Genomic DNA, 9,552 nt, shown 5'->3' on the forward strand with positions numbered 1-9,552 from the left:
CTCTAACAGCTACCCAGATTTTTGTCTGGCCAAATCACCAACACTCTTCCAATGAGTTGGCTCCCAAAGCAAAGTGCCAACCTCAGAGCATATATATCCTGTTTAGGGCCCTGGGGCTCAGTGCCTACTTAGCAAAAGGATGTGGAAAAGATCTTTAATCACTAACATAACATCATATGTATTGTTTCCAATCAATGACTCTTGATTCTAACAAAGGCAAGACTCAAAGGCACTTGATTTCCTTAGTGCTGAGAAGCACTCCAAAACCAAAGACAACAAAAAAGTTCCACTCTGCTTGTCATTACAAATGCAGAAGTAGACTTTCTTCTAAATCATGGTATATATAGATTCAAATATGGTAGAATTTTTTTAGAGGGAATCTGGCAGAATATAGTAAATATTATTTTTAAAAATTATACCTTTTTAATCAATAAGTATATTGATTGGAATTATGCTATTTGGAATAATTCACAGTAATAAAAATTTTCCATTTTATCTTCTATGATCTTCTCTATCCCTTATTTATTAATTCTGCCCCATACATAGATCAGAACCATTCCTCATTTCTCTAATTTGTTTGTGACATAACTTTTATATCTAGGTCATGTATCCATGGAGGGCTTATTTTGTATCCGGTGTGATGTATGGGCTAGAATGTAATTTCTACCATACTGCTGTCCAATTTCACCAATAGTTTTTGTCCCAGCTATGAGATCTTTGGATTTATTGAACACTGGGTTGTTAGGTTTATTTGTTTCTGTGTGTTGTATTTCTAATCTGTTCCATTTTATATTTTAACTAGTTCCAAATTGTTTTTATGATTACTTCTTTGTAATATAGTATGAGATCTGGTAATACTAAGCTTTCTTCCTTCTCACTTTTTTTTTCATTATTGCTCTTGTAATTCTTGAACTTTTGTGCCTTTAATTGATTTTCATTATTTTTCTAGTTCAATAAAGTAATTTCTCAATTTGGGATTTGTTTGATAAGGCACTGAATAAATAAATTAATTCAGGCAGTATTGTCATTTTTATTATATTGACTCAACCTACTCACGAGCAATGAATGTTTTTTCAGATTATTTAGTTTTCTATTTCCATAAATGTTGTTTTATAATTGTATTCATAGACATCTGTGTGTCTAAGCAGGTTGACTTTCAAGTATTTTATAAATTTGATAATTATTTTAAATGAAATTTCTCTTTCTATCTCTTCCTGCTGGGTTTTATTGGTAATATAAAGAAATACTGCTGATTTATGTAGATTTATTTTATTTTGTGCAACTTTGCTGAAGTTATTAATTGCTTCAATTAATTTTAATTGACTCTCTAGGGTTCCCTAAGTACATACATCATTATATCATGTGCAAGAAGAGATAATTTTATTTCTTCTTTGTCTATGTTTATTCCCTTAATTTTGGGGGGTCTTATTACAGTAGCTAGCATTTCTAGCACCATATCAAGAAGCGGTAACAATGGATATGCTTTCTTCACCACTGATCTTATTGGAAAAGACTCAGTCCACATTACATATAATGCTGGTTCTTGGATTTAACATATACTATTTACAATGTTAAAGAAAGAATCATTTGCTCCTATGTTTTCTAATGTTTTTGAATGAAATGGGTACTGTATTTTGTCAAAAGTTCTTTTTGCATCTGTTGACATAAACAAGTGATTTTTGTCCTCATTATTCATGTGATAAATTATAGCCATAGTTTTCTTATTATTAAACCAACTTTTCATCCCTGGTATAAATCCAACCTGGTTGTAATGTGTAATTTTTATAATATATTGCTGTAGACTCTGATAATATTTTATTTAAATATTTTCATCAGTGTTCATTAGGGATATTAGAGTTTACTTTCTTTGTTTCAACTCTCTCTGAATTAGGTATCAAGACCATATTTTTTTATACAGGAAATTTGGCAGTATTCCTTCTTTTGCTTTTTTTCTTTTTAACAGTTTATGTAATGTTGGAATTCATTTTTCTTTGAATATTCAAAAGAGTTTTCTTTGGACTCCATCTGGTCCCAGGGATTTTTCCCTTGGGAGTTCACTTATGGCTTCTTTATTTTTCTGAAGTTTTCTCTGAAGTTCAGGGTGCTGAAATTAATCCATTATCTCTGGTTACCTTTCAGTAAAATGTCATTTATCTATTTATCTCTTTTTAATCAAGACTATTTTTGCTGTTGCCTTATCTGAAATATTTTCCTATTCCTATATGTTTGTGTGTATATTTTTTTTAGTTTAGCTGAGGCACAATATATTCTTCTCCAATCCCTTATTGTAATTTTGTGTGACTCTCTATGTTTTAAGTCTATCATAAATAACCTATTGTTAGATATTGCTTCCTAATCCATTCTGCTGACCTCTTCTGTTTTATGGGTGAGTTCTTCACACTCACATTCATAGTTATGAGAGGTAATTATTTATTCCCTCCATCCTACTCTCTGATACTTTTCTTCCTTATACTCCTCATTCCTTATTTATTTCAAAATGTTACCTTCTCTTTTTTTTCATTTTAACCTACTCTTCACTATCCCTTTGTTTATAACTAGTCCTTTTCTAAAGATACCTTCCCTTTGATTCCTCTTATTCTCCTCTCCCTGATCCATCTGGTTTCTCTGTTGGATTAAATGAAGAGCTTCACTGAACTCTGTGTGTTGGAGAATGAGGAGATTTCTACCATCCTTTGAACAGTTGTGTTTTACTTTGAAACCTTGTTTGTATGCACTTTGGATTTAATTTTCCTCTTCTGCATTTGTGTTTTGATCAGGAGGATGCTAGAGCCAGCTTGACTTGGCCTGATTGTTAAATTGCAAGGTAATCTTTTATACCTCAGAAATTAGCAATCACTATAAAACAGGCTTGATGTATTATTTTGTTGATTATGTATATTCCACAAAGTGATGGAGAAAATGTCCATAATCCAAATTAAATTTAAAAATATGTCCTTGGCTGTACACATCATCTCTTCAGAGATTTAGTTGCTAAACATTTACCAACATATTCCAGGTCTGGGGCATCACTCTAATCATAATGACTTTTTATCTTTTTGTTTATTTACTCACTCTTGGGGATGGGAGCAATAGCCCTGAGGTCCTGTTCTGCACATGGGATTTGAGTCTAAGGTCCCCACTCCTCTCACAGATCTGTGGCCCCTGTGCCTAGGGACTGAATTCTGAGTTTCAGATCCCCATATTGGGATTGGGATTGGGATTGGAGAAACAATGTTGAAATCCTCCTAAGAGGATAGGTCTCAGATCCCCCTTTTAGGAACTGGGATCAGAGAACAAAGCTTTAACCATACTCCTCTCATGAAGGTTCAGGTCCTCATTCTGGAAACTGAAATCAAAGCAACAGAGGCATAGCTCTACAAATGACCCAGAAAGTGAGTCTCATATCTCTACCTCATTCAGGAATCAGGATCAGAATGACCATACTGAAGACTTTTTCTTCTCCCTGAGGGCTGACATCCAAGTTTCCCCTTCCTCCAGAGGTTGTGATTGGACCTATAGAGCTGTAGTCTCTGTGTCCTTGAGCTGAGACATCATGAGCACTTGGATGCAATATTTCTTCCTACTCCATCACCTTGGTTGGCCTCCATACACTGAGGAAGAGGACTGATGGATTTTCTCAGAGCATTCAGTAAAGAGATGAGGGGAAAAAAACTCTCTAGAATGATTTTGGAATAGACACTACTTCACAGAGATCAGCTTACATCCCACCATGTATTCAGTTACAAACACAAGTCATTTTTATTCACTGCTACAACTGTCCACCAAATATTAAATATAAAAGAAGAATGGTAAGGTAGTGACTTGACCCAGAACCATAACTTCGAGGCTACCTCCACCTTATGTTGTCTCCAATCCAGCCGTTATCCCCACTTTTTGCCACTGAAATCTTGGACTTCACCCTGGAACCACCCTGGGCTCTGAGGAGTGAAATTCTGTCTTATCTTGCCTAGAATGAGACCTCTATGATATTTCTCTTCCATCTCCACACCCATGTCTCCCACTCCATCATCCTAGCCTCCTCTAGGAAAGACTTTGGACTCTGCCCTATAAACCATTTTAAACTCTGATACATGATTTTTTTGCCTCATCTTGTAAGGAACCAAATCTCTATGCTACCTCTAGGCCATCACCACAGCTTACTGCATGTAGTCTCAAGTCTCCCCTCCAACCCCACCCCCCCACATAAGCTCCTTGAGGTCAGGGACTATATTGTTCACTTACATTTGCATCAATAGTGTTTAACACAGTTCCTTTGTACGTAGTAAATTCTTTTTTTTTTTAATAAATTTCTTTATTTATTTTTAGTTTACCACACACGGTTCTACACATAGTAAATTCTTAATAAATGATATCTCTCCCTATCTCTCTCTGTTTCTCTGTCTCTATCTCTATCTCTCCTTCAATATAAGACAAGAAAAACTAGTAACAACAAAAGCTAGAATGTCAGTGATAGACAATGTATGTGTTGTATAGCTACTTCACCTAAGATTTAGAAAGACTTGAGTTCAAGCCCTAACTCAAACCACACTGGCTCTGTGACCCTAGGCAAGCGACTTAATCTCTCAGTGCCCTAGGTAAATCTCTAATAGCTGCCAACCTGAATAGGTACAAGGAGTTTCCTCACTGGGACTTCCCTATCCCACAGTGAAGCTCTAGGTCCTGACCAAAGAAATCACCCATGGCTTCTCCCACTTTGACACCTTCCCTTGTTCAGCTGTTTTTCAGGTGTCTGACTTTCTGTGGCCCCATTTGGGGTTTTCTTGGCAAAGACGCTGAAACGATTTGCCATTTCCTGGCTCATTTTATAGGTGAGGAAACTGAAGCAAACAGGGTTAAGACTTGCCCAGAGTCATGCAGCTAGTGATTGTCTGAGGTCATATTTGAACTTAAGTCTTCCTGACTCCAGGCCCAGTACTCTATCCACTCTACCACCTACCTGCCCACTCTGACATTTATGTAGCACTTAAAAGTCGGCCAAATGCTTTCTCATTTCTAGAATTATTTGTATCTACTAGAAACAAAGTGATGTGGGAAATGATGCATACTATGTCTCAATACCACCACCTATCGCTCCTTCAAGCCCAAATCTCAACATCACAGAATGGTTTTCAGGACTTAGAACAAAGTTATCCCAGACTCTTCCTGGCATGAACCAGTTAAGAAAAGGGAGGCAGCAGAACTAAAGCCCACAAAAGAAATGGAGGATTGTGAGCACAGGCTTTTGTGCATCTAAGTCTATGCTCCTCTGGGACTGAGATTTTCAAGTTGGCAAAGTAAAACATCTTTTCCAGACCTTGAAGGAAACAAAAATATACTGAACCTGAGCCAATTTCAAGCATATTCTAAAAATACCACAGAAGCATTTTTCTCTTCAAGGTTTTATTCTGCACCATTCCTTCCAGTTGGCTCCCCAGGGTAAGGAAAAAAACCTACAGAATTGCAGAGGTAAAAACAAAACAACAACAAAAAACCACTTCTCTTTTCTTCTGTTCACACTTACCTGGGGCCTGTTCGGTAATGCCTCACACAGTTGTTACAAGCAGTCATCAACAAACAACAGTTTTGTGTGCCTCTCAAAAGCCAGTGATGGGGGGTATCTCCCATGACTGGAACACACTTCTAAAATGATAGAATTATTGATTCAGAACTAAAAAGAACCTTAGAGAACCTTGACCACAATCCCATTTACAGATAAGGAAACTGAGGCCGACAGAAATTAGATGACTTGCCTAGATCAGTTAGTAAGTGCCTAAGGTAGGATTTGAATCCAAGTCTTCCTGAATCCAAATCCAGGTCTTTTAGCCACTACAATAACTAAGGCATTCCTACCTCATCCATCTTGCCTCTGCCTCTTAGAACTGCTAACTTCCTTCAAAGTTCATCTTGAGTACCACCTCCTACAAGAAGCCTATCTTGATTCCTCCCCACTCCCCAAGTTGCTAAAATGGCTTTGTGTGTATTATATTTGTATTTATTTTTCCAGGTACATGTTGTTTTTTCCTTTCACAGACCACCTGCTTACCCATAGAAAGTAGGCTCCTTCAGGCAGGAACGATTTTGTATTCTTTATGTTCTCAGAGCCTAGCATAGTTGTTGTTTAGTTGTTTTTCACTTGTGTCTGACTTTTCATGACTCTGTTTTGGATTTTCTTGGCAAAGATACTGGAGTGGTTTGCCATCTCCTTCTCCAACACATTTTAGAGATGAGGAAACTGAGGGGAACAGGGTTAAGGGACTTGCCCAGGGTTACACAGTCAGTAAGTGTCTGAGGCCAGATTTGAACTCAGGGAGATGAGTCCCCCTGACTCTAGACCCAGGACTCTATCCACTATGACACCTAGCTGCCTTACCTGGCACAGTGCTTGGCATGTAACAATCACTTAATAAATGCTTTTTGAATGAATGTATGATGTATAGCTAAATGAATGAATGAATGGATGGATGGATGGATAGATGGGTGGATAGATGAATGAATAAAATATAATCAACAACCTAAATTTAACACAATGAGAATCATAAATGAAGGGGCATTTTTCTTTTTCTTTTCTTCTCATCTTGCACCTCCATTCTCTTTTTTTTTGCAATAATTTGCAATGAATTTTCTGCTTTTGGAAAATTTTACTATTTTCTCAGAAAGCAAGTATCTACCTCAAATTTAAATCCTTGCGACTCACCAGATATTCTACTTCATTTTGACAGAGATCAAGGCTTGTTGAGAGGATCAAATGATATAATGTATGCAAAGTACTTCAAAAACCTTGAAGCCCTAGATAAATGTAATTGTTATTCTTGTAAATATTCAAATATAAGTTCAAAAGCAGAATCGAGACCAGATGTTGCTCAGAGCTGACCATTGTCTGTCCCTCTAGTGCTCCAAAACCTTCTGAGACTCCCCATTGTACAGCTACCCTTTAGCCCAGTATTACTCCACCATACTATGCCTCATGTGCCTTTCCAACCTCATTTCACTCCATTTTCTATTTCTTGAGGCACCTGGTGGCTGAGTGGATAGAATGCTGGGCCTGGAGTCAGGAGGACCTGAGTTCCACTGTGACCCCAGACACTTCTTAGCTGTGTGACCTTCAGCAAGTCATTTGAACTTTATTTCTTCAACTGTAAGATGGAAATGATAACAAAAGCACCTACTTTGCCAAGTTGTTTTGAGGATTAAATGAGATAACAATTGCAAAGCTCTTAGCATAGTGCCTGGCGCTTAGTAGATGCTGCATAAACACTTATTCTCTCCCTCCCCCTTCCATGCCCTACATTCTAACCAAACTAGACTACTCATTATCTCCCAGTCTTGTTCCATTTGTCACCTCCATGCCTGGAATGAAGTCCTTCCTCTTCTCTGCCTAATGAAATCATTCTGTTCTTTTAGTCAGTCAATCAACAGGGATTAAGTACCTCCCATATGCCAGGCACTTTACTAAGAGCTGGGGATCAAAAAATGATAAAATATGGACCCTGTTCTCAGGAAGGTCACAGTTTAATGGAGGAGAAAGAGTCCTTTGAAGACTAGCTCAGGTACCTCCTACTCAGTAAAACTTCCCTTATCTTTCTAGCTGAAAATAATTCTTTCCTCCTCAAATTTTCTTAGAATATTTTTTGTCTGGGTCTTTACTTTTCCCCAACAAATTCTACTCTGTACTATCTTTATTCGACCATTCTTCTTTCTGCCTTTACCCTTACTGCATGCTAGACTCAGGTTAGGGAAGGCCTGAGTTCAAATCTTGCCTTGGACACTTGCTATGTGCCGGCTACCAGTTTCCTCAACAATAAAAGGTGGATAATAATGGCACCTATCTCGCGGTTGTGAGGATCAAATAAGATAATGTATAGAGAATTCTTGGCAAACTTTAAAGTTCTACTTAAATGTTAGTCATTACTCTTACTAGATTATATATTCCTGGGTGGCAGAAACGCCATCATTTTTCATCTTACTATTCCCAAGGCTTAACCCAGTGCTCTGCATGCTATAGGTACTTAATAAAAGGTTGAAGTAAATCCATTCATATGTCCTTCATCGGCATGGAGAATCTAGAGGTGGTTAGGCTGCTGCAATATTTCTTTCCCCATGCGGTTGCATAGGGAAATGAAAATGAAAGATAGCAGAAAGAAGATGCAATAATAACCAACTAAAAGTGAAAAAGAAGATGAAGGGGTGTGTGTGTGTGTGTGTGTGTGTGTGTGTGTGTGTGTGTCCGTGTGCATGCAGGTGCACACATGCACTCAGTCTACAATCTGGCGATGTGTCGTAGCAGAAGCGGCTTTCGACATTGGGGCTTGCCGACGCTGCCAATATTCTCTCACTTAAAGCGACTACAGTTATTAAAAGAAAAAACAATACACAACACCGTTCTACCTGGGTGAGCAGATCCCACAGTCTCTGAGAATTGAGCTGTGGCTTCTCTTCCGTGGGAAGATTATTCAAGACCTTGATAAGGTCTTTGACTCTACAAGTTCTCAGGAGAATGTATAAAATGATTGGGATCCTTTTAACCTGCGCAATACGGCTGGTTGATGGTTTTGATATATTGGTCTTTTATATCTACTTTTTTATCATTTTAAATATATTTTGCTTCAAGATAGGGAATTGTCACTTTCTATTTTAGGCAGAAAAGTACTGATTTAGGGATTATCTTTTCCAGAGGGAACATGCTTATTTTTTTTAGACAGGTTTGTTATTTCATTGGTATGAGGAACTTCCAGTGAGAAAATTCCCTTTACCAGTGCAGATCAGCATTGTCATAACGTGGCAACTTATGACCTCAGAGAGCTAGCTGAGGGGTTATAAGAGACTTGCTGTAACAACAGTGTTACTAACAGCTGCTGTGGAGGTGTAAGACCAATAACACCAGCACCCAGGAGGGCTGCTAGCACAGGTTCTTTGATCTGCTTTTCTAAAGGAAAGCAACTCAAAAGGAGTCAACAATCTTACTTTAATTACATATGTATCATTCGCTTAGTTCAGGGGGAAAAGTCAGCACCCTGAACTCCAGAGAAAATACAAACAGGAATTATAAGCAGGAATTGCAAGCAGAGAAAATAACACAAATCAACAGACAGGGCTTCTAGCTGTCTGAAAATTACATACATACATAGTTACCAGAGAGAGAAAGAAGCACCAAGATCTGGATTTTGAAAGCCAGGGGGCTCCTTAACAGCTACCCAGAGTCTCATCTGGCTACATTACAAGAACACTCTTCCCATGAGTGAGCCCCAAAGCAAAATGCTGACCTCAGAGTATATATACACTTCTTCAAGGTCAGAGGGCATCACAACCCTTGTGACCCAGGCTCATGTGACTCAAACTCACGTGAATTAGGCTTTCTTGTGACTTAAGGAGGTCATCAAAGACTCTTGATTCAATCAAAGGCAAGACACAATCAAAGGCACTTGATTGCCTTAGTGCTGAGAAGAATTAGAACTCCAAAAGAAAAAACAGCAAAAAGTCCCACTTTGCTTGCCCTTACACTTGCCCAGCATCTCACAGACAGGATGTGTCAGAGACGTCATCATTGTTGTAGTA

The sequence above is a fragment of the Trichosurus vulpecula genome, chromosome 2 (assembly GCF_011100635.1).
Source record: "Trichosurus vulpecula isolate mTriVul1 chromosome 2, mTriVul1.pri, whole genome shotgun sequence".
Taxonomy (NCBI): domain Eukaryota; kingdom Metazoa; phylum Chordata; class Mammalia; order Diprotodontia; family Phalangeridae; genus Trichosurus; species Trichosurus vulpecula.